The sequence below is a fragment of the Idiotropiscis lumnitzeri genome, unplaced genomic scaffold (assembly GCF_059441095.1).
Source record: "Idiotropiscis lumnitzeri isolate Australia: NSW breed Sydney's pygmy pipehorse unplaced genomic scaffold, RoL_Ilum_1.0 HiC_scaffold_260, whole genome shotgun sequence".
NCBI classification, from domain to species: domain Eukaryota; kingdom Metazoa; phylum Chordata; class Actinopteri; order Syngnathiformes; family Syngnathidae; genus Idiotropiscis; species Idiotropiscis lumnitzeri.
The window spans coordinates 180,001-190,000 of record NW_028283798.1 but is presented as its reverse complement, the minus strand read 5'-3'; positions in this window follow the sequence as shown (position 1 = coordinate 190,000).

The following is a 10,000-nucleotide window of genomic DNA, read 5'->3' as shown; positions in this document are numbered from 1 at the left end:
GATGGCGGGTCATGATTGCCAATCGGTCAGTGGTTGTGTGTGCTGCGGTGCCGGCCAACGCTCAGAGGTCGACCCGCAGGCCGAAGGAACCGTCCACCCGAACACCCCGGCGCGAGGCCGGGGCCGGCAGGGGCCCTCCGATGGCGGGTCATGATTGCCAATCGGTCAGTGGTTGTGTGTGTTGCGGTGGGGCCGGGAGGACCGCTCCTCCTGCGTCGGACCCGGGTCATGGGAAGTGCCGTGTGGCGGTGGTGGGGCCGGGAGGACCGCTCCTCCTGCGTCGGACCCGAGTCATGGGAAGTGCCGTGTGGCGGGGCCGGGAGGACCGCTCCTCCTGCGTCGGACCCGAGTCATAGGAAGTGCCGTGTGGCGGGGCCGGGAGGACCGCTCCTCCTGCGTCGGACCCGAGTCATAGGAAGTGCCGTGTGGCGGGGCCGGGAGGACCGCTCCTCCTGCGTCGGACCCGAGTCATAGGAAGTGCCGTGTGGCGGGGCCGGGAGGACCGCTCCTCCTGCGTCGGACCCGAGTCATAGGAAGTGCCGTGTTGCGCTGGTGGGGCCGTGCCCGCCAACAGCCTTCAGTGGTCGGATACCACGTTTGCAAGCTCCCCGCTGGAATGGGGACTTAGAAGAAATGAGGGGAAAATTCCCCCGGAGCTCCGTGCCTGAGGGCGGGCTGTGAGCCGCGCCGCGTCCGCCAACAGCCTTCCATGGTCGGACACCATTGTTCGCAAGTTGCCCGCTGGAATGGGCACATAGAAGAAATTTCGAGGATAACATCCACCAGAGCGCCAGGGCGGCCGTTATTGCAGTATGCGTCCGCCTGGCAGCTCTCTTCCGCGGGAACCATTGGGCAATTTCTTTCACGGAGGTGGACATAGAAGAATTTTTGTTTCTAAAAACGTGGTTCCTAAAAATGTGCCCCAGGTGTTTTGGAAAACCCGGGTAAACCTGGGAAGTAGGCAAATGACCCTCTGACTAGGGGTAAAAACGTTTGCCTACTGCAGCGCCCCTAATGCAATTCGGCGGAACTGCAACGCCCCTGGTCGCCTAAACGCTACCCCTGGTCGCCTAAACCTCACCCCTGGTCGCCTAAACCTCACCCCTGGTCGCCTAAAAGTCACCCCTGGTCGCCTAAATTGTCAACCCCTGGTCACCTAAATTGTCAACCCCTGGTCGCCTAAAGGGGACTTAGAAGAAATGAGGGGGCAAATTCCCCCGGAGCTCCGTGCCTGAGGGCGGGCTGTGAGCCGCGCCGCGTCCGCCAACAGCCTTCAGTGGTCGGATACAATGTATGAAAGTTCCCCGCTGGAAAGGGGACTTAGAAGAAATGAGGCAAATTTCCCCGGAGCTCCGTGCCTGAGGGCGGGCTGTGAGCCGCGCCGCGCCCGCCAACAGCCTTCAGTGGTCGGATACAATGTTTGAAAGTTCCCCGCTGGAAAGGGGACTTAGAAGAAATGAGGCAAATTTCCCCGGAGCTCCGTGCCTGAGGGCGGGCTGTGAGCCGCGCCGCGCCCGCCAACAGCCTTCAGTGGTCGGATACAATGTTTGAAAGGTCCCCGCTGGAAAGGGGACTTAGAAGAAATGAGCCAAATTTCCCCGGAGCTCCGTGCCTGAGGGCGGGCTGTGAGCCGCGCCGCGTCCGCCAACAGCCTTCAGTGGTCGGATACAATGTTTCAAAGTTCCCCGCTGGAAAGGGGACTTAGAAGAAATTTGTAAAAATTCACCCGGAGCTCCGTGCCTGAGGGCCGGCTATGAGCCGCGCCGTGCCCGCCAACAGCCTTCCACGGTCGGATACAATGTTTCAAAGTTCCCCGCTGGAAAGGGGACTTAGAAGGAATTTGTCAAATTCACCCGGAGCTCCGTGCCTGAGGGCCGGCTATGAGCCGCGCCGTGCCCGCCAACAGCCTTCCACGGTCGGATACAATGTTTCAAAGTTCCCCGCTGGAAAGGGGACTTAGAAGGAATTTGTCAAATTCACCCGGAGCTCCGTGCCTGAGGGCCGGCTATGAGCCGCGCCGTGCCCGCCAACAGCCTTCCACGGTCGGATACAATGTTTGAAAGTTCCCCGCTGGAAAGGGGACTTAGAAGAAATGAGGGGGAAATTCCCCCGGAGCTCCGTGCCTGAGGGCGGGCTGTGAGCCGCGCCGCGTCCGCCAACAGCCTTCCACGGTCGGATACAATGTTTCAAAGTTCCCCGCTGGAAAGGGGACTTAGAAGAAATTTGTAAAATTCACCCGGAGCTCCGTGCCCGAGGGCCGGCTATGAGCCGCGCCGCGCCCGCCAACAGCCTTCCTTTGGTCGGATACAATGTTTCAAAGTTCCCCGCTGGAAAGGGGACTTAGAAGAAATTTGTAAAATTCACCCGGAGCTCCGTGCCCGAGGGCCGGCTATGAGCCCCGCCGTGCCCGCCAACAGCCTTCCACGGTCGGATACAATGTTTCAAAGTTCCCCGCTGGAAAGGGGACTTAGAAGAAATTTGTAAAAATTCACCCGGAGCTCCGTGCCCGAGGGCCGGCTATGAGCCCCGCCGTGCCCGCCAACAGCCTTCCACGGTCGGATACAATGTTTCAAAGTTCCCCGCTGGAAAGGGGACTTAGAAGAAATTTGTAAAAATTCACCCGGAGCTCCGTGCCCGAGGGCCGGCTATGAGCCGCGCCGCGCCCGCCAACAGCCTTCCACGGTCGGATACAATGTTTCAAAGTTCCCCGCTGGAAAGGGGACTTAGAAGAAATTTGTGAAAATTCACCCGGAGCTCCGTGCCCGAGGGCCGGCTATGAGCCGCGCCGTGCCCGCCAACAGCCTTCCACGGTCGGATACAATGTTTCAAAGTTCCCCGCTGGAAAGGGGACTTAGAAGAAATTTGTAAAAATTCACCCGGAGCTCCGTGCCCGAGGGCCGGCTATGAGCCGCGCCGTGCCCGCCAACAGCCTTCCACGGTCGGATACAATGTTTCAAAGTTCCCCGCTGGAAAGGGGACTTAGAAGAAATTTGTAAAAATTCATCCGGAGCTCCGTGCCCGAGGGCCGGCTATGAGCCGCGCCGTGCCCGCCAACAGCCTTCCACGGTCGGATACAATGTTTCAAAGTTCCCCGCTGGAAAGGGGACTTAGAAGAAATTTGTGAAAATTCACCCGGAGCTCCGTGCCCGAGGGCCGGCTATGAGCCGCGCCGTGCCCGCCAACAGCCTTCCACGGTCGGATACAATGTTTCAAAGTTCCCCGCTGGAAAGGGGACTTAGAAGAAATTTGTAAAAATTCACCCGGAGCTCCGTGCCCGAGGGCCGGCTATGAGCCGCGCCGTGCCCGCCAACAGCCTTCCACGGTCGGATACAATGTTTCAAAGTTCCCCGCTGGAAAGGGGACTTAGAAGAAATTTGTGAAAATTCACACCGGAGCTCCGTGCCCGAGGGCCGGCTATGAGCCGCGCCGTGCCCGCCAACAGCCTTCCACGGTCGGATACAATGTTTCAAAGTTCCCCGCTGGAAAGGGGACTTAGAAGAAATTTGTGAAAATTCACCCGGAGCTCCGTGCCTGAGGGCCGGCTATGAGCCGCGCCGCGCCCGCCAACAGCCTTCAGTGGTCGGATACAATGTTTGAAAGTTCCCCGCTGGAAAGGGGACTTAGAAGAATTGAGTAAAATTCACCCGGAGCTCCGTGCCCGAGGGCCGGCTATGAGCCGCGCCGCGCCCGCCAACAGCCTTCCTTTGGTCGGATACAATGTTTCAAAGTTCCCCGCTGGAAAGGGGACTTAGAAGAAATTTGTGAAAATTCACCCGGAGCTCCGTGCCTGAGGGCCGGCTATGAGCCGCGCCGTGCCCGCCAACAGCCTTCCACGGTCGGATACAATGTTTCAAAGTTCCCCGCTGGAAAGGGGACTTAGAAGAAATTTGTGAAAATTCACCCGGAGCTCCGTGCCCGAGGGCCGGCTATGAGCCGCGCCGTGCCCGCCAACAGCCTTCCACGGTCGGATACAATGTTTCAAAGTTCCCCGCTGGAAAGGGGACTTAGAAGAAATTTGTAAAAATTCACCCGGAGCTCCGTGCCCGAGGGCCGGCTATGAGCCGCGCCGTGCCCGCCAACAGCCTTCCACGGTCGGATACAATGTTTCAAAGTTCCCCGCTGGAAAGGGGACTTAGAAGAAATTTGTAAAATTCACCCGGAGCTCCGTGCCCGAGGGCCGGCTATGAGCCGCGCCGTGCCCGCCAACAGCCTTCCACGGTCGGATACAATGTTTCAAAGTTCCCCGCTGGAAAGGGGACTTAGAAGAAATTTGTGAAAATTCACCCGGAGCTCCGTGCCTGAGGGCCGGCTATGAGCCGCGCCGTGCCCGCCAACAGCCTTCCACGGTCGGATACAATGTTTCAAAGTTCCCCGCTGGAAAGGGGACTTAGAAGAAATTAGGCAACTTTCCCCGGAGCTCCATGCCTGAGTGCGGGCTGTTTGCCGCGCCGTGCCCGCCAACAGCCTTCAGTGGTCGGATACAATGTTTCAAAGTTCCCCGCTGGAAAGGGGACTTAGAAGAAATTATGAATATTTTTGTTTCTAAAAACGTGATCCCTGAAAATGTGCCCCAGGTGTTTTGGAAAACCCGGGTAAACCTGGGAAGTAGGCAAATGACCCTCTGACTAGGGGGGAAGAACGTTTGCCTACTGCAGCGCCCCTAATGCAATTCGGCGGAACTGCAACGCCCCTGGTCGCCTAAACGCTACCCCTGGTCGCCTAAAAGCTACCCCTGGTCGCCTAAAAGCTACCCCTGGTCGCCTAAACGCTACCCCTGGTCGCCTAAACGCTACCCCTGGTCGCCTAAACGCTACCCCTGGTCACCTAAACGCTACCCCTGGTCGCCTAAACGCTTCCCCTGGTCACCTAAACGCTACCCCTGGTCGCCTAAACGCTACCCCTGGTCGCCTAACTGACCCCTCGTGTGTGGGGATCAACGTTTGCCTACTAGGGCGTCCTCCGGCGGCCTCTCGGCAGTACTGCAGGCCCATTTTAGCCGAGCCCATTGAAATGAATGGGGGAATTTTATACGTTTTTGCCTTTTTTTTCCCCCCCTCGTTCTTTTTGTATTTATTCATTTATTTCAACTTTTACCGACTCAACCGCCCTCCGGCGTGCCCTCGGCGGTCCCGCAAGCCCAATTCGGCCGAGCCCATTGAAATGAATGGGGGAATTTTATACGTTTTTGCCTTTTTTCCCCCCCCCTCGTTCTTTTTGTATTTATTCATTTATTTCAACTTTTACCGACTCAACCGCCCTCCGGCGTGCCCTCGGCGGTCCCGCAAGCCCAATTCGGCCGAGCCCATTGAAATGAATGGGGGAATTTTATACGTTTTTGCCTTTTTTTTCCCCCCCTCGTTCTTTTTGTATTTATTCATTTATTTCAACTTTTACCGACTCAACCGCCCTCCGGCGTGCCCTCGGCGGTCCCGCAAGCCCAATTCGGCCGAGCCCATTGAAATGAATGGGGGAATTTTATACGTTTTTGCCTTTTTTTCCCCCCTCGTTCTTTTTGTATTTATTCATTTATTTCAACTTTTACCGACTCAACCGCCCTCCGGCGTGCCCTCGGCGGTCCCGCAAGCCCAATTCGGCCGAGCCCATTGAAATGAATGGGGGGATTTTATACGTTTTTGCCTTTTTTCCCCCCCTCGTTCTTTTTGTATTTATTCATTTATTTCAACTTTTACCGACTCAACCGCCCTCCGGCGTGCCCCCGGCGGTCCCGCAAGCCCAATTCGGCCGAACCCATTGAAATGAATGGGGGAATTTTATACGTTTTTGCCTTTTTTTTCCCCCCCTCGTTCTTTTTGTATTTATTCATTTATTTCAACTTTTACCGACTCAACCGCCCTCCGGCGTGCCCCCGGCGGTCCCGCAAGCCCAATTCGGCCGAACCCATTGAAATGAATGGGGGAATTTTATACGTTTTTGCCTTTTTTTTCCCCCCCTCGTTCTTTTTGTATTTATTCATTTATTTCAACTTTTACCGACTCAACCGCCCTCCGGCGTGCCCTCGGCGGTCCCGCAAGCCCAATTCGGCCGAGCCCATTGAAATGAATGGGGGGATTTTATACGTTTTTGCCTTTTTTCCCCCCCTCGTTCTTTTTGTATTTATTCATTTATTTCAACTTTTACCGACTCAACCGCCCTCCGGCGTGCCCTCGGCGGTCCCGCAAGCCCAATTCGGCCGAGCCCATTGAAATGAATGGGGGAATTTTATACGTTTTTGCCTTTTTTCCCCCCCCCCTCGTTCTTTTTGTATTTATTCATTTATTTCAACTTTTACCGACTCAACCGCCCTCCGGCGTGCCCTCGGCGGTCCCGCAAGCCCAATTCGGCCGAGCCCATTGAAATGAATGGGGGGATTTTATACGTTTTTGCCTTTTTTCCCCCCCTCGTTCTTTTTGTATTTATTCATTTATTTCAACTTTTACCGACTCAACCGCCCTCCGGCGTGCCCCCGGCGGTCCCGCAAGCCCAATTCGGCCGAACCCATTGAAATGAATGGGGGAATTTTATACGTTTTTGCCTTTTTTTTCCCCCCCTCGTTCTTTTTGTATTTATTCATTTATTTCAACTTTTACCGACTCAACCGCCCTCCGGCGTGCCCTCGGCGGTCCCGCAAGCCCAATTCGGCCGAGCCCATTGAAATGAATGGGGGGATTTTATACGTTTTTGCCTTTTTTCCCCCCCTCGTTCTTTTTGTATTTATTCATTTATTTCAACTTTTACCGACTCAACCGCCCTCCGGCGTGCCCTCGGCGGTCCCGCAAGCCCAATTCGGCCGAGCCCATTGAAATGAATGGGGGAATTTTATACGTTTTTGCCTTTTTTCCCCCCCCCCTCGTTCTTTTTGTATTTATTCATTTATTTCAACTTTTACCGACTCAACCGCCCTCCGGCGTGCCCTCGGCGGTCCCGCAAGCCCAATTCGGCCGAGCCCATTGAAATGAATGGGGGGATTTTATACGTTTTTGCCTTTTTTCCCCCCCTCGTTCTTTTTGTATTTATTCATTTATTTCAACTTTTACCGACTCAACCGCCCTCCGGCGTGCCCCCGGCGGTCCCGCAAGCCCAATTCGGCCGAACCCATTGAAATGAATGGGGGAATTTTATACGTTTTTGCCTTTTTTTTCCCCCCCTCGTTCTTTTTGTATTTATTCATTTATTTCAACTTTTACCGACTCAACCGCCCTCCGGCGTGCCCTCGGCGGTCCCGCAAGCCCAATTCGGCCGAGCCCATTGAAATGAATGGGGGGATTTTATACGTTTTTGCCTTTTTTCCCCCCCTCGTTCTTTTTGTATTTATTCATTTATTTCAACTTTTACCGACTCAACCGCCCTCCGGCGTGCCCTCGGCGGTCCCGCAAGCCCAATTCGGCCGAGCCCATTGAAATGAATGGGGGAATTTTATACGTTTTTGCCTTTTTTCCCCCCCCCCTCGTTCTTTTTGTATTTATTCATTTATTTCAACTTTTACCGACTCAACCGCCCTCCGGCGTGCCCTCGGCGGTCCCGCAAGCCCAATTCGGCCGAGCCCATTGAAATGAATGGGGGGATTTTATACGTTTTTGCCTTTTTTCCCCCCCTCGTTCTTTTTGTATTTATTCATTTATTTCAACTTTTACCGACTCAACCGCCCTCCGGCGTGCCCCCGGCGGTCCCGCAAGCCCAATTCGGCCGAACCCATTGAAATGAATGGGGGAATTTTATACGTTTTTGCCTTTTTTTTCCCCCCCTCGTTCTTTTTGTATTTATTCATTTATTTCAACTTTTACCGACTCAACCGCCCTCCGGCGTGCCCTCGGCGGTCCCGCAAGCCCAATTCGGCCGAGCCCATTGAAATGAATGGGGGGATTTTATACGTTTTTGCCTTTTTTCCCCCCCTCGTTCTTTTTGTATTTATTCATTTATTTCAACTTTTACCGACTCAACCGCCCTCCGGCGTGCCCTCGGCGGTCCCGCAAGCCCAATTCGGCCGAGCCCATTGAAATGAATGGGGGAATTTTATACGTTTTTGCCTTTTTTCCCCCCCCCCTCGTTCTTTTTGTATTTATTCATTTATTTCAACTTTTACCGACTCAACCGCCCTCCGGCGTGCCCTCGGCGGTCCCGCAAGCCCAATTCGGCCGAGCCCATTGAAATGAATGGGGGAATTTTATACGTTTTTGCCTTTTTTTCCCCCCCCTCGTCCTTTTTGTATTTATTCATTTATTTCAACTTTTACCGACTCAACCGCCCTCCGGCGTGCCCTCGGCGGTCCCGCAAGCCCAATTCGGCCGAGCCCATTGAAATGAATGGGGGAATTTTATACGTTTTTGCCTTTTTTTTTCCCCCCTCGTCCTTTTTGTATTTATTTACTTATTTCAACCTTTACCGACTTAGGGGCCGCTTTGCACCGCCTGTGCCCGGGGAAGGTGCTCCTATTCGGGCCAAGTGTGACACACGCCCGCCCTCCTCCTCCGGAGCTTCCATTAGGGTAGACTTAGGGGCCGCTTGGCACCGCCTGTGCCCGGGGAAGGTGCTCATATTCGGCTTCACTGTCAGGCAGCATGCACTCCTCCTCCGGAGCTTCCATTTGGGCAAACTTAGGGGCCGCTTGGCACCGCCCGTGCCCGGGGAAGGTGCTCCTATTCGGGCCAAGTGTGACACACGCCCGCACTCCTCCTCCGGAGCTTCCATTTGGGCAAACTTAGGGGCCGCTTGGCACCGCCTGTGCCCGGGGAAGGTGCTCATATTCGGCTTCACTGTCACACAGCATGCACTCCTCCTCCGGAGCTTCCATAAGGGCAAACTTAGGGGCCGCTTGGCACCGCCTGTGCCCGGGGAAGGTGCTCATATTCGGCTTCACTGTCACACAGCGTGCACTCCTCCTCCGGAGCTTCCATTTGGGCAAACTTAGGGGCCGCTTGGCACCGTCTGTGCCCGGGGAAGGTGCTCATATTCGGGCCAAGTGTGACACACGCCCGCACTCCTCCTCCGGAGCTTCCATGAGGGTAGACTTAGGGGCCGCTTGGCACCGCCTGTGCCCGGGGAAGGTGCTCATAGTCGGCTTCACTGTCAGGCAGCATGCACTCCTCCTCCGGAGCTTCCATTTGGGCAAACTTAGGGGCCGCTTGGCACCGTCTGTGCCCGGGGAAGGTGCTCATATTCGGGCCAAGTGTGACACACGCCCGCACTCCTCCTCCGGAGCTTCCATTTGGGCAAACTTAGGGGCCGCTTGGCACCGCCTGTGCCCGGGGAAGGTGCTCATATTCGGGCCAAGTGTGACACACGCCCGCACTCCTCCTCCGGAGCTTCCATTTGGGCAAACTTAGGGGCCGCTTGGCACCGCCTGTGCCCGGGGAAGGTGCTCATATTCGGGCCAAGTGTGACACACGCCCGCACTCCTCCTCCGGAGCTTCCATAAGGGTAGACTTAGGGGCCGCTTGGCACCGTCTGTGCCCGGGGAAGGTGCTCCTATTCGGCTTCACTGTCACACAGCATGCACTCCTCCTCCGGAGCTTCCATAAGGGCAAACTTAGGGGCCGCTTGGCACCGTCTGTGCCCGGGGAAGGTGCTCCTATTCGGCTTCACTGTCAGGCAGCATGCACTCCTCCTCCGGAGCTTCCATAAGGGTAGACTTAGGGGCCGCTTGGCACGGCCTGTGCCCGGGGAAGGTCCTCATATTCGGGCCAAGTGTGACACACGCCCGCCCTCCTCCTCCGGAGTTTCCATGAGGGTAAACTTAGGGGCCGCTTGGCACCGCCTGTGCCCGGGGAAGGTGCTCCTATTCGGGCCAAGTGTGACACACGCCCGCACTCCTCCTCCGGAGCTTCCATTTGGGCAAACTTAGGGGCCGCTTGGCACCGCCTGTGCCCGGGGAAGGTGCTCCTCTCCGGGCTAAGTGTGACACACGCCCGCACTCCTCCTCCGGAGCTTCCATAAGGGCAAACTTAGGGGCCGCTTGGCACCGCCTGTGCCCGGGGAAGGTGCTCCTCTCCGGGCTAAGTGTGAC